This window comes from Oncorhynchus mykiss, chromosome 2 (genome assembly GCF_013265735.2).
Source record: "Oncorhynchus mykiss isolate Arlee chromosome 2, USDA_OmykA_1.1, whole genome shotgun sequence".
In the NCBI taxonomy this organism is placed as follows: domain Eukaryota; kingdom Metazoa; phylum Chordata; class Actinopteri; order Salmoniformes; family Salmonidae; genus Oncorhynchus; species Oncorhynchus mykiss.
The window spans coordinates 30,946,878-30,970,572 of NC_048566.1; the positions used below are offsets into that span (position 1 = coordinate 30,946,878).

The following is a 23,695-nucleotide window of genomic DNA, read 5'->3' on the forward strand; positions in this document are numbered from 1 at the left end:
GGCTGTATCATCACAACCGGCAGTGATTGATAGGCCCAGAGGGCAGCGCACAATTGGCCCTGCGTCATCCGTGTTTGGCAGGTGTAAGGAAGTGCTATTTCTTATGCAGGTGACCAGCCTACTGCTATTACATTGCTATAACTGAGACAACGTATTTTCACAGTAAAACATGTTAGGTCCCATACAGGATAGCTCCCACACCCACACACACAGCACACACACATTACACACACTAACTGCCGAGGACACACAGATAAGACATACACCCACACATTGGGAGGAAGAGACAGCCTTGACTTGCAGAAACCAGCGCACACACCTAATCTCCTTTTTAGCTGAACATTGTGTGACAAAGAACAAGACTCAGAGGGATGACGGACGGCCCAACAGGGCCAATCCAAGAAGACTACACCTCAGCCTGAACCAACCCGAAGACCCGATCTTCTAGAATCAACCTACTTTCTGTTCTGTATATGAGACATGTGCACTCTGTTATCTGCGCTTCTTTTCTGCTGGTTCCTTAAGAACCGAATGAAATGGCCCGTATACGTTGTACCAGATATCTTTACTCATAATTAAACTGTCACTTGTCATACAATAGACCACCTTGTCTGAATCGATCCTTGACCGGCTCACCCTCCTACATATCCCATTATTAACAGAAACTTGGTAGCAGAGGGATGGTTTACTAACGACCCAGTCCAGAGTGGTTGATGTGGGTGTGAGGGGGCGAGTTGGTGAAAGGACGGTTCCCGGAGGACAGGTGAAAACCATTCGGGGGTGGACAACAATTCTGCTCAACTCGGGAAACTGATCTCTGGTCGACCACAAAATAAGGTAAGCAAAACCTGTTTTATCAAACTTTGCATATTGTCGAATAGTCATACCAAATTACGATCAGTAGTACCGAGTGTGGGTAAGAATTTTTGTGTAAATTTTATATAAATAATGGACTTGAAATTGACAGTGAAGTAAACATATGTGGTAATTAGAATATCCCGATAGTCCGGCATGAGAACGGTCCGGTGGCAGACACCGGTAAGGGATGAGTAGTAGTTAGAATATTCCGATAGTCCGGCATGAGAACGGTCCGGTGGCAGACACCGGTAAGGGATATTTAGTAGTAGACCTAATATTAATAGAATATTCTGATAGTCCGGCTGTGAACGGTCTGGTGGCAGACACCAGTAAGGAATAAATAATATAGTCTAGGATAGATTTTCACCGATAGTCCGGCTAGTGACCGGTCCAGCTGTGTCTGGTAAGGTGGTCTATTATTGAGTATTGATGTGACCAGGATTATATTCTATGTATAAGTGATATTCGTTCGGGCGTCTGAAAAAGGGCGTGATCAGTTTTATCATTAACATCTGAGTATGATTCGATCATTCATCTGCAAAAGATAAATCCAATTAGTGTTTTAGATAGAACCAATAGCCGGTAGTGTCCGGTGAGGTTAAAATCCAATAGCTGGTAGTGTCCGGTGAGGTGTCTACAATAGATTAATGTATGATTAAGATATGTTGGACTGAAAAGTCCGCTTTGTGTTGTGGCCAGAATGAATGTGATAAATGTACTAATGTGTGATGTCATAGAATAAGATGTTCTAATTGAACAATTGTGTTTAAAACTATGTCCATGTAATAATATTTGTGTGTTGACTATAGACTAAATGTAAACGGCGTTTCACAAGTCCCTGATATTATTACCAATATTTAAAATTATTGTGAGAAAAGTATTTCCTAAAAAAAAAAAAAAAAAAAATCTCTATTATCCAAATTGTTAAAACATAGTTTATGTTGATAATCATTTCCTGAATTAGGGGCTCGTGTTTAATCATTAAAACATTATTGTTTAAAATTCTGGATATATGACGGAGAGGCTCTGAGTTAAGACAGAGTACGAGTAATAGTGTCTCCTAAGAATACATCACTGGCACGAGCCAGTGACGGGCTAAGTATATCCAAAGAGTGTACAAAATATTTCTAAAAAAAAACACGTCAAATCAGCACCTAAGACAGGTGGAGGAGAGGTTTGGCATTACACACAAGTTTGGCTCTGTGTATAGGCCGCAATCGCAGGGCCTTGTGGAACGCTGTAATCAAAATCTGAAAGCTAAAATAGCTAAAGTATGTGCAGGAACCAAATTGACCTGGGTGGAAGCCCTGCCCCTGGCACTGATGGCCATGAGGTCCTCACCAGGTGCAGGGACACATCTTTCACCCCATGAAATAATGACAGGTAGAGTAATGCCAGGGCCACCAAGAGAGGGAGGTCATATGCCCCCTCTTGATGTGCACCAGATAGGGATGTCTGACTATGTGAAGAAATTGACGGAATTGTCTGCAGCTCTCTCCAAACAGATACACCGAGTCGCAGAGAGGGAGCTGACTGACGTCCCGGAACAACCAAGGGTAAAAGTTGGGGACTGGGTAAGGATCAAGGTCCACAAGAGAAAGTGGGCTGATCCCAGGTGGACTGGACCGTACGAAGTGAAGGAGGTTACTTCACACTCAGTCCAGGTCAAAGGTGAATTGGGCGCACCTTGGCACCACCTGACACATTGTACACCAGCCCCAACCCCTGCCAGAACTCTGGCTGAAGTAAGAAGTGATTTACTCACATCCAATTCGAATTCAAATTCTGACATCCCTCCCGTCTGATCATGTGGAGGAGACTCCCATCCTCAGATGATAGGGACACTAGAGTAGCACCATGGGCTAGAAGGGCTAGGAGACCATGGGAAAGACTGGGTTGTTCTGGCCCATTGTTTGTCCTAATTATAGTCAATGTTGTTTTGACATTGGGAGTAATGATATGGGCAGCCCAGCGTATAATCACTGACCAGGAACAGACTACCCAGCTAAACATCACCAATGCTTCAATATTCTCGGATACGCATGTTCTGTCTAAACGTCAAGTTCAGAATAATGACTTTGAGTGTACTGCAGAATTGATTAGGTCAGCTACTCTGTGTATCCCGCCTAACGCTACTACCACTGTTATACTTACCTGGGGTGTTATTGGAAGCCCAGGTGGCGGTTATGGTACTCATGCAATCAGTTGGTCTAGATCAGTGTGGTACATGACAGAAGGGGGGTATAATAAATGGACGTGGAAGAATTTAGTGGCAGAGACTGGTCCTGACTGGTCTAGCTGGACAGTGCATCAGATGGCACTCCTGTGGCGGAGCAGGTTGACGTTAACTAAAGTTACAACTGGTTTGAAATTGGTAATCAAACACAGGGAAGGTGGTATGACTTATGACCTCCATTGTAACTTTCCTTTGTGGTCTGATCAGCCTCATTGGAAAGCCATTTGGATGGAGAATCTAGGGTAATTTGTAATACTGATATTAAGGTAATTTAATACAAAAATGCAGTGAAATTTACATTATAGTGTCAATATATTTTCTCTGATGAACGTGGTGTGAAAATTTAGCTAGGATAAGTTTGATTTATGGTAGACTCATGTTAAGTATTTGGGACATATTTTGAGCCAACAGGGCAGGGAAGAAATTTAGATATTTGTGTTTGGTTTTAACACCTGTATATAGGGGGTGCCATTTGAATATTTAATTTGTGGTCATGGGTAATACGGTTTGTTTTTATTTTTTATTTTTAAGGTAAATTAATTATAGTGGGGTTTAATTAACCTATATAAGGACTTTAGAAAGTGCCACCATAGACATGTTTTTCTAAAAAAAAAAAATCCATGAGTTTAGATAAAGCCAAACAGTGAGACATTTAGTTCAAATTTGGAAACATGAGAAAACGAGCTACAGACAGATAAGGGGAAAAGGCAGACAGAAGAGCCCTCCCCTGCACTGCAGAGACCTTGAAGGTTGGAGAGCAGAGAGGAGAAGTTTGAAAAGGGAGCCAGGACGAGCAAAGATAACAGAATGTGTAGATAACAGTTACTGAGTGGAGACAAAAGGGATAATTGGACATGTGGAAAATGAAAGGGGCGCTCCTACATGATAATGTCAGAACAGAAGGATAATATACTAATCTTACCTAAGTCATTATTTAGAGTAGGTAAGGTTGTTACCTGGGCAGAGCCAGGTATCAAAAGGGGGATGGGTAAATTGTGGTCTAGGATAGGATGGGGCGAACTGGATAAGAAACTAAAGATATAATCAGATAAAACATATGAGAAACTGTTTGTTAACCAAGCCTGTATGTCCAGGATTTTATGCATTACAGGTGAACTACAGGTGAAGTCACTCAATCCAGTCCCAGAGGCTTGTTGGGGGGACCATACAAGGACTCCTGGTGACAGCTAGCTGAAAGAGCTACCCGGATTCATATCGCACGGGGGAGGGTAGGACACATGACACTGTCGAACAATAAACAGTGTTCGAGAGGAGAACTGGAATTAACAGGATTCCGGGGGCCATCTCTCGAATGAAGTAACCCTCCCTGTCCTGTCACCCCTGTTTTTGTTCATAGAAGTGAAGATGTGTCTGGCTCTTGCTAGTGATGTGTTCTCTGGGAGAGGGTGGGGCTTTACAGGAGTGTCAGTGTACCTGTGTAATGGGGGAGGGTGTCCATATGGGGATTACATGATAACCAACTTGGGACAATTCTAGGATTGGAGAAGAGGGTATTCTTATAGCATAGGGGATCCCACAAAGGTGGATAGGTTTTCCATCATATGGGGAAAACCTGGGAGCACTGTTGAACTTTGTAAAGGTGATGAAATCCTACTAACCATCAAAACTATTAAGCTCTCTGATGCAGGCACTTACACCCTCGGACTACAAAGGACCGGGACAGACACGATGGATGTGTTTTCTATTAGGGAGCTGCCAAAACCAGAGGTCCCAGACGAACCAGGGCCAGACACACTCCTCTACCACCCCTGGACCGAACCTGCCACCTACCACCACTGTGTTAAAAATCCCATTCAGGTAATTAATGTTAGAGACTACACAGCTATTGATCAATTAGGCACTGAGACTGGTTTTGATGGTAGGGACAATTTGTGGCTGTCTTATATGAGGTACACAGCTAAAACCATGAGAAGAAAGGACTGCACTATTTGTAGTCATGCTAGACTTGTTCTGGCTACACACCCATTTGCTATAGGAGAAGGAGAAGGAGAAGGGTGGTTGTGTATTCTGAGAGGTTTTTACCAGGTTCAGCCCAATTCAACCCTCTGTTCCTCTTTGAGCCTTGTGTTTCCTACAGTACCTCCTCATCGGGCCCCTTGGGGTGTTAAGGCATATGGGGGCAATTACAGTTGCATCACGGGTACAGGTAGTGGCATGGACTATGGGAGATTGCCTGAAGCTGATTGCAGCAGTAACATAACCATTTATGCCACTTGGCCAGTTACAGGCCTAAACCAAACTAGTGGTCTGGCTGATGTGTGGTGAATATGTGGACCCAAAAGAGTACTGAGACCCATTCTTAGAGGAGACTGGCAAGGTACGTGTGCTCTGACCAGTTTGATAATTCCACTGACCATTGTTGATGTTACTTCTGAACAGCTGTTGGGTTCTGTATCCAGGGGACCTGAAAACATTCCATCCCATGGGAGACATAGATGTAGTGCTCCATGGACAGAGGATGTAGTTGACATACACACTAACCTGTTGGGAGTGCCAGTGGGGGTTCCTCATGAGTTTCAGGCCTTGGGTAGGAATGATGGACTCTGGCACTTACTACCTATTATAGGTCCAGCCATAGTGGATGCTAGACAGACTGCATGGATCAGTTATATCTACTATAATCAACAGCGTTTTGTGAATTACCCCCGTGATGCACTCACTGGTCTGTCTGAACAGCTTGAGGCCACATCTAGGGTTGCCAGACAGTCTGCAAGATGTTCGGTGAACAATGTTGCACGTATATTCCTAATAACACCACTCCAGATGGTGGTATAGCTAAGGCCTTTAATGGGCTTGGTGCACTATCTGCTGAGATGAGGACCATGGCGGGGGTGGAGGAGTCTGGACTGTTCTTTTGGTTGGGAGCCTGGTTTGGTAAGTACACTGGTATGGTGGTTACTGGATTTCTGACCCTAATTCTTGTATTTTTATTATTGATGTGTTGTGCTGCTTGCATCATACCGTGTTTTAAGAAGTCTGTTACAGATGTGACTCTAACATGTTTAATCCCATTAATGACTACGGATAACCCCAGTTGTAATTGCTCTGCCTGGGATGCTGTCTATCCCATGACTAAATCTACTGCTAGGAAACCATTGTTTTCCAACAAGGTTGCCAGGGCACATTTCACCTGTGTCAAAATGACGGGAGGCGGTACTAATGTGGGACAGGTTCCTGGGAATTGGTGTCTGGATACAATCAACATTGTTGGGAGTTTCAGGCCAATATCCAGAGCAGATGTGAGGTGGTGGTGTGGCAACACTGTCCTGTTTGATAAATTACCCTCCAATACTACTGGAAGCTGTGCACTTGTCACTCTCCTTTTGCCTGTTTCTATCTACCCTACAGAGGCTGGAGACCTCATCCTTAGGGTCCAGAGGGTGAACCCTGAATATTGGAGGGGACGTTCCAGGCGTGCCACCACCCCATCTAGTGGTGATCCGACGTACATAGACGCCATTGGAGTCCCAAGGGGAGTTCCTGACGAGTACAAGTTGGTGGATCAGGTGGCAGCTGGGTTTGAGTCCTCCATTTGTTGGTGGTGCACTGTTAATAAAAATGTGGATAGAATACATTCCAGAATCGCATTGCAGTGGATATGCTACCGGCAGAGAAAGGTGGAGCTTGCACTATGTTTGGTGAACAGTGTTGTACTTTCATCCCTAATAACACAGCCTCCGATGGTAGCTTGACCGTAGCCCTAGAAGGTTTGAGGACTCTTAATGGTAAAATGAAATCTCATTCTGGGATTGATACCTCAATGTGGGACTCCTGGATGAGTGCCTTTGGTAAATATAAAACCCTGGTCTCCTCCAATTTGGTCTCCATTTCGGTGTTCGCGGCCATTTTGGTTCTCTGTGGATGCTGTTGCATTCCATGTATCCGTTCCCTCACCACTAGGGTTATCTCTAGAGCTATTGACCCTTCCCCCCTTTCCCAGATGTTTCCTCTGCTTGCTAATGACCTGCCCGAATTTGAGGATGAGGTTGAGAGTGCCTACTAGGTTTTGTTTTTCTTTTCATGAAATGCTATGACTGCTGAAATAAGGGATAATGAGTGACACCCTAGTGGGTGTCAAAAAGGGGGGCTTAAATTTCACATCATTTTCTTTTGTTCTGTTTTTCAATGAGCTGTTGTTCTCTTTTGACATGAGGGTTGCAAGTTCCTAGGTGGCTGGTAGCCAATCTAGTACATAGTGGGATCGAATGGAGAACATGAAGGTATTTTAAACTTTGTAATTGTTAGCCTAGTTTATGTCACATCTCTTAGGAGATGTGAAGAGAGGGAATCACAAAACTTTTCCTTCTGGGAAAAATTTTCTTTTTGTGTCTGGATCTAGTTAGGTTGTGTCACGTCTCTGGGGAGACGTGAAGAGAGGGATTTGTAAGGAAGTGCTATTTCTTATGCAGGTGACCAGCCTACTGCTATTACATTGCTATAACTGAGACAACGTATTTTCACAGTAAAACATGTTAGGTCCCATACAGGATAGCTCCCACACCCACACACACAGCACACACACATTACACACACTAACTGCCGAGGACACACAGATAAGACATACACCCACACATTGGGAGGAAGAGACAGCCTTGACTTGCAGAAACCAGCGCACACACCTAATCTCCTTTTTAGCTGAACATTGTGTGACAAAGAACAAGACTCAGAGGGATGACGGACGGCCCAACAGGGCCAATCCAAGAAGACTACACCTCAGCCTGAACCAACCCGAAGACCCGATCTTCTAGAATCAACCTACTTTCTGTTCTGTATATGAGACATGTGCACTCTGTTATCTGCGCTTCTTTTCTGCTGGTTCCTTAAGAACCGAATGAAATGGCCCGTATACGTTGTACCAGATATCTTTACTCATAATTAAACTGTCACTTGTCATACAATAGACCACCTTGTCTGAATCGATCCTTGACCGGCTCACCCTCCTACATATCCCATTATTAACACAGGTGTAGGCCTTCATTGAAAATACGAATTTGTTCTTAACTGATTTGCCTAGTTAAATAATAAATAAATAAAAATAGCAATAAGGCACCTCGGGGGATTGTGGTATATCGCCAAAGGGGGAGATCAAGCTGATCCTAACTGTTATAGGCCTATTTCTATTTTTCCCCGTTTATCAAAAGTGTTGGAAAACTTGTCAATAATCAATTGACTGGCTTTCTTGATGTCTATAGTATTCTCTCTGGTATGCAATCTGGTTTTTTTTTGTCTCAGCCACTGCCTGTCACCAAGGGAGTACCCCAAGGCTCAACCCTTACTTATTGTTTAAACAGAAAACACAGGAGATTGGTGGCACCTCCTAGTGGTTAAAGCGTTGGACTAGTAACCGGAAGGTTGCAAGTTCAAATCCCCGAACTGACAAGGTACAAATCTTTCGTTCTGCCCCTGAACTGACAGTTAACCCACTGTTCCTAGGCTGTCACTGAAAATAAGAATTTGTTCTTAACTGACTTGTGTAGTTAAATAAAGGTAAAATACATTTGGGAGGAGGAGCTCGTGGTAATGGCTGGAAGCGGAATCAGTGGAATGGTATCAAATGCATCAAACACAGTTTGATTCCATTTGCTCCATTCCAGACATTATTATGAGCCGTCCTCCCCTCAGCAGCCTCCACTGATATACCATTATCATAGTATTATAAAGAGAACATTGGTGAAAACTGTTAGTACTGAAATATCTGTACTATCCGACAGGATGCTCTCGATTGTGCAGTTGTAAAAGTTTGTGAGTGTTTTTGGTGACAAGCCAAATTTCTTCAGCCTCCTGAGGTTGAAAAGGCGCTGCTGCGCCTTCTTCACCACGCTGTGTGTCTGTGTGGGTGGACCATTTCAGTTTGTCCGTGATGTGTACGCCGAGGAACTTTCCACCTTCTCCACTACTGTCCCGTCGATATGGATAGGGGGCTTCTCCCTCTGCTGTTTCCTGAAGTCCACGATCATCTCCTTTGTTTTGTTGACATTGAGTGTGAGGTTATTTTCCTGACACCACACTCCGAGGGCCCTCACCTCCTCCCTGTAGGCCTACTCGTCGCTGTTGGTAATCAAGCCTACCACTGTAGTGTCGTCTGCAAACTTGATGATTGAGTTGGAGGCGTGCATGGCCACGCAGTCATGGGTGAACAGGGAGTACAGGAGAGGGCTGAGAACGCACCCTTGTGGGGCCCCAGTGTTGAGGATCAGCGGGGTGGAGATGTTGTTTCCTACATTCACCACCTACGGGCCGGCCCTTTTGCAATGTAACATTAGCTAATGCATTGGAGTCAGAAGGACAAAAATGAAAGCAACCTTTCCATTGGAAACAGGCTAAAAACAATCAAACATAGCCTCATATTTATCTCTTTATAGCTAGCTAATACATCCGTGTGATATCCAAACAGCTAACTTTAGCTAGCTACTACTACTGGACAGTAGATGCTGTTAGCAACAACAACAAAAAACTGCATTCAACATTGCAAGGCGATGTAGCTAAGGTTATTTACTCACGTTTAGCGCAAGGGAATCGAAATCATCGTCAAGTATGTCCTCAAGAAGGGCATCTATATCTTCGCTGTCTGTTTTTCTGGGTGTATCGTCAGTGGTGCTGACGGTGTGAAGCGAGGAACAGTTTTAGCAAGCTAACGTTACATAGCTAACTACGTGATTTAGCTAACATGCTTGATGAAATAACAATGCATTTTAGGAAGGCTGGCGTTTGCAACTAATTAGCTAACGTTACATAGCTATCGTCGTTAATTACATTGCATAAGCTTCCACTGTGTCAGTCATGGTCAACAACTTGGTTTGCTAACCTTGCTTGCTAACGTTAGTCCATTCCCCCGTACTAACGTTAGCTATCGTTAACGTTAGCCGGTTGACACTTGCATTTTACTACGCACCAGTGTTTTCTTTCTTTCCCAGTTTGCGTTAAACATTTCCCAGCCGTCGATAAATCTGAGGGAGCTTGAAGTTGTGGCGTCAAATATACGTTGCGACAGAACTTTGTTTCAACCTCATCTAGCAATTCGTCCAAATCGTCCGCCATAGCTTCAGGGTACTGCTGCTTATTGACTGTTGTCATGAACAGGAGTGCTTGATTGACAGGCGTAAACTAATTTCAAGTAGGTAAAGAATGATACCGTGTAGCTAGCGATTTATGTGTAGTGATACAGATACTGGCTATCTATGATACAATGCCTGGGCATTACCAATCACAGGAGAAAAATATCACGTTGTCGGCAGGATTCGAACTTGCGCGGGAAGATCCCAATGGATTTCTAGTCCATCGCCTTAACCACTCGGCCACGACAACTGCTGATACTATTGAAGACAGAAACCGGTAATAGCCAACATAAAATTACAAATATATCAGACACTGACTGATATTATGTTTTAGCAAAACTCAAATTACGTTGGTAACCATTTTTTCCAGGCTGTATCATCACAACCGGCAGTGATTGATAGGCCCAGAGGGCAGCGCACAATTGGCCCTGCGTCATCCGTGTTTGGCAGGTGTAGGCCTTCATTGAAAATACGAATTTGTTCTTAACTGATTTGCCTAGTTAAATAATAAATAAATAAAAATAGCAATAAGGCACCTCGGGGGATTGTGGTATATCGCCAAAGGGGGAGATCAAGCTGATCCTAACTGTTATAGGCCTATTTCTATTTTTCCCCGTTTATCAAAAGTGTTGGAAAACTTGTCAATAATCAATTGACTGGCTTTCTTGATGTCTATAGTATTCTCTCTGGTATGCAATCTGTTTTTTTTTGTCTCAGCCACTGCCTGTCAACAAGGGAGTACCCCAAGGCTCAATCCTTACTTATTGTTTAAACAGAAAACACAGGAGATTGGTGGCACCTCCTAGTGGTTAAAGCGTTGGACTAGTAACCGGAAGGTTGCAAGTTCAAATCCCCGAGCTGACAAGGTACAAATCTGTCGTTCTGCCCCTGAACTGACAGTTAACCCACTGTTCCTAGGCCGTCACTGAAAATAAGAATTTGTTCTTAACTGACTTGCGTAGTTAAATAAAGGTAAAATACATTTGGGAGGAGGAGCTCGTGGTAATGGCTGGAAGCGGAATCAGTGGAATGGTATCAAACACATAGTTTGATTCCATTTCAGACATTATTATGAGCCGTCCTCCCCTCAGCAGCCTCCAATGATATACCATTATCATAGTATTATAAAGAGAACATTGGTGAAAACTGTTAGTACAGAAATATCTGTACTATCCGACAGGATGCTCTCGATTGTGCAGTTGTAAAAGTTTGTGAGTGTTTTTGGTGACAAGCCAAATTTCTTCAGCCTCCTGAGGTTGAAAAGGCGCTGCTGCGCCTTCTTCACCACGCTGTGTGTCTGTGTGGGTGGACCATTTCAGTTTGTCCGTGATGTGTACGCCGAGGAACTTTCCACCTTCTCCACTACTGTCCCGTCGATATGGATAGGGGGCTTCTCCCTCTGCTGTTTCCTGAAGTCCACGATCATCTCCTTTGTTTTGTTGACATTGAGTGTGAGGTTATTTTCCTGACACCACACTCCGAGGGCCCTCACCTCCTCCCTGTAGGCCGTCTCGTCGCTGTTGGTAATCAAGCCTACCACTGTAGTGTCGTCTGCAAACTTGATGATTGAGTTGGAGGCGTGCATGGCCACGCAGTCATGGGTGAACAGGGAGTACAGGAGAGGGCTGAGAACGCACCCTTGTGGGGCCCCAGTGTTGAGGATCAGCGGGGTGGAGATGTTGTTTCCTACATTCACCACCTACGGGCCGGCCCTTTTGCAATGTAACATTAGCTAATGCATTGGAGTCAGAAGGACAAAAATGAAAGCAACCTTTCCATTGGAAACAGGCTAAAAACAATCAAACATAGCCTCATATTTATCTCATTATAGCTAGCTAATACATCCGTGTGATATCCAAACAGCTAACTTTAGCTAGCTACTACTACTGGACAGTAGATGCTGTTAGCAACAACAACAAAAAACTGCATTCAACATTGCAAGGCGATGTAGCTAAGGTTATTTACTCACGTTTAGCGCAAGGGAATCGAAATCATCGTCAAGTATGTCCTCAAGAAGGGCATCTATATCTTCGCTGTCCGTTTTTCTGGGTGTATCGTCAGTGGTGCTGACGGTGTGAAGCGAGGAACAGTTTTAGCAAGCTAACGTTACATAGCTAACTACGTGATTTAGCTAACATGCTTGATGAAATAACAATGCATTTTAGGAAGGCTGGCGTTTGCAACTAATTAGCTAACGTTACATAGCTATCGTCGTTAATTACATTGCATAAGCTTCCACTGTGTCAGTCATGGTCAACAACTTGGTTTGCTAACCTTGCTTGCTAACGTTAGTCCATTCCCCCGTACTAACGTTAGCTATCGTTAACGTTAGCCGGTTGACACTTGCATTTTACTACGCACCAGTGTTTTCTTTCTTTCCCAGTTTGCGTTAAACATTTCCCAGCCGTCGATAAATCTGAGGGAGCTTGAAGTTGTGGCGTCAAATATACATTGCGACAGAACTTTGTTTCAACCTCATCTAGCAATTCGTCCAAATCGTCCGCCATAGCTTCAGGGTACTGCTGCTTATTGACTGTTGTCATGAACAGGAGTGCTTGATTGACAGGCGTAACCTAATTTCAAGTAGGTAAAGATTGATACCGTGTAGCTAGCGATTTATGTGTAGTGATACAGATACTGGCTATCTATGATACAATGTAAACGCCTGGGCATTACCAATCACAGGAGAAAAACATCACGTTGTCGGCAGGATTCGAACTTGCGCGGGAAGATCCCAATGGATTTCTAGTCCATCGCCTTAACCACTCGGCCACGACAACTGCTGATGCTATTGACGACAGAAACCGGTAATAGCCAACATAAAATTACAAATATATCAGACACTGACTGATATTATGTTTTAGCAAAACTCAAATTACGTTGGTAACCATTTTTTCCAGGCTGTATCATCACAACCGGCAGTGATTGATAGGCCCAGAGGGCAGCGCACAATTGGCCCTGCGTCATCCGTGTTTGGCAGGTGTAGGCCTTCATTGAAAATACGAATTTGTTCTTAACTGATTTGCCTAGTTAAATAATAAATAAATAAAAATAGCAATAAGGCACCTCGGGGGATTGTGGTATATCGCCAAAGGGGGAGATCAAGCTGATCCTAACTGTTATAGGCCTATTTCTATTTTTCCCCGTTTATCAAAAGTGTTGGAAAACTTGTCAATAATCAATTGACTGGCTTTCTTGATGTCTATAGTATTCTCTCTGGTATGCAATCTGTTTTTTTTTGTCTCAGCCACTGCCTGTCAACAAGGGAGTACCCCAAGGCTCAATCCTTACTTATTGTTTAAACAGAAAACACAGGAGATTGGTGGCACCTCCTAGTGGTTAAAGCGTTGGACTAGTAACCGGAAGGTTGCAAGTTCAAATCCCCGAGCTGACAAGGTACAAATCTGTCGTTCTGCCCCTGAACTGACAGTTAACCCACTGTTCCTAGGCCGTCACTGAAAATAAGAATTTGTTCTTAACTGACTTGCGTAGTTAAATAAAGGTAAAATACATTTGGGAGGAGGAGCTTGTGGTAATGGCTGGAAGCGGAATCAGTGGAATGGTATCAAACACATAGTTTGATTCCATTCCAGACATTATTATGAGCCGTCCTCCCCTCAGCAGCCTCCACTGATATACCATTATCATAGTATTATAAAGAGAACATTGGTGAAAACTGTTAGTACAGAAATATCTGTACTATCCGACAGGATGCTCTCGATTGTGCAGTTGTAAAAGTTTGTGAGTGTTTTTGGTGACAAGCCAAATTTCTTCAGCCTCCTGAGGTTGAAAAGGCGCTGCTGCGCCTTCTTCACCACGCTGTGTGTCTGTGTGGGTGGACCATTTCAGTTTGTCCGTGATGTGTACGCCGAGGAACTTTCCACCTTCTCCACTACTGTCCCGTCGATATGGATAGGGGGCTTCTCCCTCTGCTGTTTCCTGAAGTCCACGATCATCTCCTTTGTTTTGTTGACATTGAGTGTGAGGTTATTTTCCTGACACCACACTCCGAGGGCCCTCACCTCCTCCCTGTAGGCCGTCTCGTCGCTGTTGGTAATCAAGCCTACCACTGTAGTGTCGTCTGCAAACTTGATGATTGAGTTGGAGGCGTGCATGGCCACGCAGTCATGGGTGAACAGGGAGTACAGGAGAGGGCTGAGAACGCACCCTTGTGGGGCCCCAGTGTTGAGGATCAGCGGGGTGGAGATGTTGTTTCCTACATTCACCACCTACAGGCCGGCCCTTTTGCAATGTAACATTAGCTAATGCATTGGAGTCAGAAGGACAAAAATGAAAGCAACCTTTCCATTGGAAACAGGCTAAAAACAATCAAACATAGCCTCATATTTATCTCTTTATAGCTAGCTAATACATCCGTGTGATATCCAAACAGCTAACTTTAGCTAGCTACTACTACTGGACAGTAGATGCTGTTAGCAACAACAACAAAAAACTGCATTCAACATTGCAAGGCGATGTAGCTAAGGTTATTTACTCACGTTTAGTGCAAGGGAATCGAAATCATCGTCAAGTATGTCCTCAAGAAGGGCATCTATATCTTCGCTGTCCGTTTTTCTGGGTGTATCGTCAGTGGTGCTGACGGTGTGAAGCGAGGAACAGTTTTAGCAAGCTAACGTTACATAGCTAACTACGTGATTTAGCTAACATGCTTGATGAAATAACAATGCATTTTAGGAAGGCTGGCGTTTGCAACTAATTAGCTAACGTTACATAGCTATCGTCGTTAATTACATTGCATAAGCTTCCACTGTGTCAGTCATGGTCAACAACTTGGTTTGCTAACCTTGCTTGCTAACGTTAGTCCATTCCCCCGTACTAACGTTAGCTATCGTTAACGTTAGCCGGTTGACACTTGCATTTTACTACGCACCAGTGTTTTCTTTCTTTCCCAGTTTGCGTTAAACATTTCCCAGCCGTCGATAAATCTGAGGGAGCTTGAAGTTGTGGCGTCAAATATACATTGCGACAGAACTTTGTTTCAACCTCATCTAGCAATTCGTCCAAATCGTCCGCCATAGCTTCAGGGTACTGCTGCTTATTGACTGTTGTCATGAACAGGAGTGCTTGATTGACAGGCGTAACCTAATTTCAAGTAGGTAAAGATTGATACCGTGTAGCTAGCGATTTATGTGTAGTGATACAGATACTGGCTATCTATGATACAATGTAAACGCCTGGGCATTACCAATCACAGGAGAAAAATATCACGTTGTCGGCAGGATTCGAACTTGCGCGGGAAAATCCCAATGGATTTCTAGTCCATCGCCTTAACCACTAGGCCACAACAACTGCTGATGCTATTGACGACAGAAACCGGTAATAGCCAACATAAAATTACAAATATATCAGACACTGACTGATATTATGTTTTAGCAAAACTCAAATTACGTTGGTAACCATTTTTTCCAGGCTGTATCATCACAACCGGCAGTGATTGATAGGCCCAGAGGGCAGCGCACAATTGGCCCTGCGTCATCCGTGTTTGGCAGGTGTAGGCCTTCATTGAAAATACGAATTTGTTCTTAACTGATTTGCCTAGTTAAATAATAAATAAATAAAAATAGCAATAAGGCACCTCGGGGGATTGTGGTATATCGCCAAAGGGGGAGATCAAGCTGATCCTAACTGTTATAGGCCTATTTCTATTTTTCCCCGTTTATCAAAAGTGTTGGAAAACTTGTCAATAATCAATTGACTGGCTTTCTTGATGTCTATAGTATTCTCTCTGGTATGCAATCTGTTTTTTTTTGTCTCAGCCACTGCCTGTCAACAAGGGAGTACCCCAAGGCTCAATCCTTGAACACCCCCCTATCCACATCGATGGAACAGTAGTGGAGAGGGTAGCAAGTTTTAAGTTCCTCGGCATACACATCACAGACAAACTGAATTGGTCCACTCACACAGACAGCATTGTGAAGAAGGCGCAGCAGCGCCTCTTCAACCTCAGGAGGCTGAAGAAATTTGGCTTGTCACCAAAAGCACTCACAAACTTCTACAGATGCACAATCGAGAGCATCCTGGCGGGCTGTATCACCGCCTGGTACGGCAACTGCTCCGCCCTCAACCGTAAGGCTCTCCAGAGGGTGGTGAGGTCTGCACAACGCATCACCGGGGGCAAACTACCTGCCCTCCAGGACACCTACACCACCCGATGTCACAGGAAGGCCATAAAGATCATCAAGGACATCAACCACCCGAGCCACTGCCTGTTCACCCCGCTATCATCCAGAAGGCGAGGTCAGTACAGGTGCATCAAAGCTGGGACCGAGAGACTGAAAAACAGCTTCTATCTCAAGGCCATCAGACTGTTAAACAGCCACCACTAACATTGAGTGGCTGCTGCCAACACACTGACACTGACTCAACTCCAGCCACTTTAATAATGGGAATTGATGGGAAATGATGTAAATATATCACTAGCCACTTTAAACAATGCTACCTTATATAATGTTACTTACCCTACATTATTCATCTCATATGCATACGTATATACTGTACTCTATATCATCGACTGTATCCTTATGTAATACATGTATCACTAGCCACTTTAAACTATGCCACTTTGTTTACATACTCATCTCATTTGTACATACTGTACTCGATACCATCTACTGTATCTTGCCTATGCTGCTCTGTACCATCACTCATTCATATATCCTTATGTACATATTCTTTATCCCCTTACACTGTGTACAAGACAGTAGTTTTGGAATTGTTAGTTAGATTACTTGTTGGTTATTACTGCATTGTCGGAACTAGAAGCACAAGCATTTCGCTACACTCGCATTAACATCTGCTAACCATGTGTATGTGACAAATAAAATTTGATTTGATTGATTTGATTTGATTTGTTTAAACAGAAAACACAGGAGATTGGTGGCACCTCCTAGTGGTTAAAGCGTTGGACTAGTAACCGGAAGGTTGCAAGTTCAAATCCCCGAGCTGACAAGGTACAAATCTGTCGTTCTGCCCCTGAACTGACAGTTAACCCACTGTTCCTAGGCCGTCACTGAAAATAAGAATTTGTTCTTAACTGACTTGCGTAGTTAAATAAAGGTAAAATACATTTGGGAGGAGGAGCTCGTGGTAATGGCTGGAAGCGGAATCAGTGGAATGGTATCAAACACATAGTTTGATTCCATTCCAGACATTATTATGAGCCGTCCTCCCCTCAGCAGCCTCCACTGATATAACATTATCATAGTATTATAAAGAGAACATTGGTGAAAACTGTTAGTACAGAATGATCTGTACTATCCGACAGGATGCTCTCGATTGTGCAGTTGTAAAAGTTTGTGAGTGTTTTTGGTGACAAGCCAAATTTCTTCAGCCTCCTGAGGTTGAAAAGGCGCTCCTGCGCCTTCTTCACCACGCTGTGTGTCTGTGTGGGTGGACCATTTCAGTTTGTCCGTGATGTGTACGCCGAGGAACTTTCCACCTTCTCCACTACTGTCCCGTCGATATGGATAGGGGGCTTCTCCCTCTGCTGTTTCCTGAAGTCCACGATCATCTCCTTTGTTTTGTTGACATTGAGTGTGAGGTTATTTTCCTGACACCACACTCCGAGGGCCCTCACCTCCTCCCTGTAGGCCGTCTCGTCGCTGTTGGTAATCAAGCCTACCACTGTAGTGTCGTCTGCAAACTTGATGATTTGAGTTGGAGGCGTGCATGGCCACGCAGTCATGGGTGAACAGGGAGTACAGGAGAGGGCTGAGAACGCACCCATGTGGGGCCCCAGTGTTGAGGATCAGCGGGGTGGAGATGTTGTTTCCTACATTCACCACCTACGGGCCGGCCCTTTTGCAATGTAACGTTAGCTAATGCATTGGAGTCAGAAGGACAAAAATGAAAGCAACCTTTCCATTGGAAACAGGCTAAAAACAATCAAACATAGCCTCATATTTATCTCATTATAGCTAGCTAATACATCCGTGTGATATCCAAACAGCTAACTTTAGCTAGCTACTACTACTGGACAGTAGATGCTGTTAGCAACAACAACAAAAAACTGCATTCAACATTGCAAGGCGATGTAGCTAAGGTTATTTACTCACGTTTAGCGCAAGGGAATCGAAATCATCGTCAAGTATGTCCTCAAGAAGGGCATCTATATCTTCGCTGTCCGTTTTTCTGGGTATATTGTCAGTGGTGCTGTCGGTGTGAAGCGAGGAACAGTTTTAGCAAGCTAACGTTACATAGCTAACTACGTGATTTAGCTAACATGCTTGATGAAATAACAATGCATTTTAGGAAGGCTGATACAATGTAAACGCCTGGGCATTACCAATCACAGGAGAAAAATATCACGTTGTCGGCAGGATTCGAACCTGCGCGGGAAGATCCCAATGGATTTCTAGTCCATCGCCTTAACCACTCGGCCACGACAACTGCTGATGCTATTGAAGACAGAAACCGGTAATAGCCAACATAAAATTACAAATATATCAGACACTGACTGATATTATGTTTTAGCAAAACTCAAATTACGTTGGTAACCATTTTTTCCAGGCTGTATCATCACAACCGGCAGTGATTGATAGGCCCAGAGGGCAGCGCACAATTGGCCCTGCGTCATCCGTGTTTGGCAGGTGTAGGCCTTCATTGAAAATACGAATTTGTTCTTAACTGATTTGCCTAGTTAAATAATAAATAAATAAAAATAGCAATAAGGCACCTCGGGGGATTGTGGTATATCGCCAAAGGGGGAGATCAAGCTGATCCTAACTGTTATAGGCCTATTTCTATTTTTCCCCGTTTATCAAAAGTGTTGGAAAACTTGTCAATAATCAATTGACTGGCTTTCTTGATGTCTATAGTATTCTCTCTGGTATGCAATCTGTTTTTTTTTGTCTCAGCCACTGCCTGTCAACAAGGGAGTACCCCAAGGCTCAATCCTTACTTATTGTTTAAACAGAAAACACAGGAGATTGGTGGCACCTCCTAGTGGTTAAAGCGTTGGACTAGTAACCGGAAGGTTGCAAGTTCAAATCCCCGAGATGACAAGGTACAAATCTTTCGTTCTGCCCCTGAACTGACAGTTAACCCACTGTTCCTAGGCTGTCACTGAAAATAAGAATTTGTTCTTAACTGACTTGTGTAGTTAAATAAAGGTAAAATACATTTGGGAGGAGGAGCTCGTGGTAATGCCTATCAGTGGAATGGTATCAAACACATAGTTTGATTCCATTCCAGACATTATTATGAGCCGTCCTCCCCTCAGCAGCCTCCACTGATATAACATTATCATAGTATTATAAAGAGAACATTGGTGAAAACTGTTAGTACAGAATGATCTGTACTATCCGACAGGATGCTCTCGATTGTGCAGTTGTAAAAGTTTGTGAGTGTTTTTGGTGACAAGCCACATTTCTTCAGCCTCCTGAGGTTGAAAAGGCGCTGCTGCGCCTTCTTCACCACGCTGTGTGTCTGTGTGGGTGGACCATTTCAGTTTGTCCGTGATGTGTACGCCGAGGAACTTTCCACCTTCTCCACTACTGTCCCGTCGATATGGATAGGGGGCTTCTCCCTCTGCTGTTTCCTGAAGTCCACGATCATCTCCTTTGTTTTGTTGACATTGAGTGTGAGGTTATTTTCCTGACACCACACTCCGAGGGCCCTCACCTCCTCCCTGTAGGCCGTCTCGTCGCGGTTGGTAATCAAGCCTACCACTGTAGTGTCGTCTGCAAACTTGATGATTTGAGTTGGAGGCGTGCATGGCCACGCAGTCATGGGTGAACAGGGAGTACAGGAGAGGGCTGAGAACGCACCCTTGTGAGGCCCCAGTGTTGAGGATCAGCGGGGTGGAGATGTTGTTTCCTACATTCACCACCTACGGGCCGGCCCTTTTGCAATGTAACATTAGCTAATGCATTGGAGTCAGAAGGACAAAAATGAAAGCAACCTTTCCATTGGAAACAGGCTAAAAACAATCAAACATAGCCTCATATTTATCTCATTATAGCTAGCTAATACATCCGTGTGATATCCAAACAGCTAACTTTAGCTAGCTACTACTACTGGACAGTAGATGCTGTTAGCAACAACAACAAAAAACTGCATTCAACATTGCAAGGCGATGTAGCTAAGGTTATTTACTCACGTTTAGCGCAAGGGAATCGAAATCATCGTCAAGTATGTCCTCAAGAAGGGCATCTATATCTTCGCTGTCCGTTTTTCTGGGTGTATCGTCAGTGGTGCTGACGGTGTGAAGCGAGGAACAGTTTTAGCAAGCTAACGTTACATAGCTAACTACGTGATTTAGCTAACATGCTTGATGAAATAACAATGCATTTTAGGAAGGCTGGCGTTTGCAACTAATTAGCTAACGTTACATAGCTATCGTCGTTAGTTACATTGCATAAGCTTCCACTGTGTCAGTCATGGTCAACAACTTGGTTTGCTAACCTTGCTTGCTAACGTTAGTCCATTCCCCCGTACTAACGTTAGCTATCGTTAACGTTAGCCGGTTGATGCTTGCATTTTACTACGCACCAGTGTTTTCTTTCTTTCCCAGTTTGCGTTAAACATTTCCCAGCCGTCGATAAATCTGAGGGAGCTTGAAGTTGTGGCGTCAAATATACATTGCGACAGAACTTTGTTTCAACCTCATCTAGCAATTCGTCCAAATCGTCCGCCATAGCTTCAGGGTACTGCTGCTTATTGACTGTTGTCATGAACAGGAGTGCTTGATTGACAGGCGTAACCTAATTTCAAGTAGGTAAAGATTGATACCGTGTAGCTAGCGATTTATGTGTAGTGATACAGATACTGGCTATCTATGATACAATGTAAACGCCTGGGCATTACCAATCACAGGAGAAAAATATCACGTTGTCGGCAGGATTCGAACTTGCGCGGGAGGATCCCAATGGATTTCTAGTCCATCGCCTTAACCACTCGGCCACGACAACTGCTGATGCTATTGAAGACAGAAACCAGTAATAGCCAACATAAAATTACAAATATATCAGACACTGACTGATATTATGTTTTAGCAAAACTCAAATTACGTTGGTAACCATTTTTTCCAGGCTGTATCATCACAACCGGCAGTGATTGATAGGCCCAGAGGGCAGCGCACAATTGGCCCTGCGTCATCCGTGTTTGGCAGGTGTAGGCCTTCATTGAAAATACGAATTTGTTCTTAACTGATTTGCCTAGTTAAATAATAAATACATAAAAATAGCAATAAGGCACCTCGGGGGATTGTGGTATATCGCCAAAGGGGGAGATCAAGCTGATCCTAACTGTTATAGGCATATTTCTATTTTTCCCCGTTTATCAAAAGTGTTGGAAAACTTGTCAATAATCAATTGACTGGCTTTCTTGATGTCTATAGTATTCTCTCTGGTATGCAATCTGTTTTTTTTTGTCTCAGCCACTGCCTGTCAACAAGGGAGTACCCCAAGGCTCAATCCTTACTTATTGTTTAAACAGAAAACACAGGAGATTGGTGGCACCTCCTAGTGGTTAAAGCGTTGGACTAGTAACCGGAAGGTTGCAAGTTCAAATCCCCTAGCTGACAAGGTACAAATCTGTCGTTCTGCCCCTGAACTGACAGTTAACCCACTGTTCCTAGGCTGTCACTGAAAATAAGAATTTGTTCTTAACTGACTTGCGTAGTTAAATAAAGGTAAAATACATTTGGGAGGAGGAGCTCGTGGTAATGGCTGGAAGCGGAATCAGTGGAATGGTATCAAACACATAGTTTGATTCCATTCCAGACATTATTATGAGCCGTCCTCCCCTCAGCAGCCTCCACTGATATAACATTATCATAGTATTATAAAGAGAACATTGGTGAAAACTGTTAGTACAGAATGATCTGTACTATCCGACAGGATGCTCTCGATTGTGCAGTTGTAAAAGTTTGTGAGTGTTTTTGGTGACAAGCCAAATTTCTTCAGCCTCCTGAGGTTGAAAAGGCACTCCTGCGCCTTCTTCACCACGCTGTGTGTCTGTGTGGGTGGACCATTTCAGTTTGTCCGTGATGTGTACGCCGAGGAACTTTCCACCTTCTCCACTACTGTCCCGTCGATATGGATAGGGGGCTTCTCCCTCTGCTGTTTCCTGAAGTCCACGATCATCTCCTTTGTTTTGTTGACATTGAGTGTGAGGTTATTTTCCTGACACCACACTCCGAGGGCCCTCACCTCCTCCCTGTAGGCCGTCTCGTCGCTGTTGGTAATCAAGCCTACCACTGTAGTGTCGTCTGCAAACTTGATGATTTGAGTTGGAGGCGTGCATGGCCACGCAGTCATGGGTGAACAGGGAGTACAGGAGAGGGCTGAGAACGCACCCTTGTGGGGCCCCAGTGTTGAGGATCAGCGGGGTGGAGATGTTGGTTCCTACATTCACCACCTACGGGCCGGCCCTTTTGCAATGTAACGTTAGCTAATGCATTGGAGTCAGAAGGACAAAAATGAAAGCAACCTTTCCATTGGAAACAGGCTAAAAACAATCAAACATAGCCTCATATTTATCTCATTATAGCTAGCTAATACATCCGTGTGATATCCAAACAGCTAACTTTAGCTAGCTACTACTACTGGACAGTAGATGCTGTTAGCAACAACAACAAAAAACTGCATTCAACATTGCAAGGCGATGTAGCTAAGGTTATTTACTCACGTTTAGCGCAAGGGAATCGAAATCATCGTCAAGTATGTCCTCAAGAAGGGCATCTATATCTTCGCTGTCCGTTTTTCTGGGTATATTGTCAGTGGTGCTGTCGGTGTGAAGCGAGGAACAGTTTTAGCAAGCTAACGTTACATAGCTAACTACGTGATTTAGCTAACATGCTTGATGAAATAACAATGCATTTTAGGAAGGCTGATACAATGTAAACGCCTGGGCATTACCAATCACAGGAGAAAAATATCACGTTGTCGGCAGGATTCGAACCTGCGCGGGAAGATCCCAATGGATTTCTAGTCCATCGCCTTAACCACTCGGCCACGACAACTGCTGATGCTATTGAAGACAGAAACCGGTAATAGCCAACATAAAATTACAAATATATCAGACACTGACTGATATTATGTTTTAGCAAAACTCAAATTACGTTGGTAACCATTTTTTCCAGGCTGTATCATCACAACCGGCAGTGATTGATAGGCCCAGAGGGCAGCGCACAATTGGCCCTGCGTCATCCGTGTTTGGCAGGTGTAGGCCTTCATTGAAAATACGAATTTGTTCTTAACTGATTTGCCTAGTTAAATAATAAATAAATAAAAATAGCAATAAGGCACCTCGGGGGATTGTGGTATATCGCCAAAGGGGGAGATCAAGCTGATCCTAACTGTTATAGGCCTATTTCTATTTTTCCCCGTTTATCAAAAGTGTTGGAAAACTTGTCAATAATCAATTGACTGGCTTTCTTGATGTCTATAGTATTCTCTCTGGTATGCAATCTGTTTTTTTTTGTCTCAGCCACTGCCTGTCAACAAGGGAGTACCCCAAGGCTCAATCCTTACTTATTGTTTAAACAGAAAACACAGGAGAT

General features: G+C 43.8%; 2 non-coding genes across 2 annotated transcripts; both read right to left on the reverse strand.

Moving 5' to 3' along the window:
• Nucleotides 1-18,497: 18,497 nt before the first annotated feature.
• On the reverse strand, nt 18,498-18,579 carry trnas-aga. Its single transcript has one exon. It is a non-coding gene; the product is annotated as a tRNA-Ser (tRNA).
• Nucleotides 18,580-23,073: 4,494 nt separating this feature from the next.
• Nucleotides 23,074-23,155, reverse strand: trnas-aga. Its single transcript has one exon. It is a non-coding gene; the product is annotated as a tRNA-Ser (tRNA).
• Between the last annotated feature and the right edge of the window lie 540 nt (nt 23,156-23,695).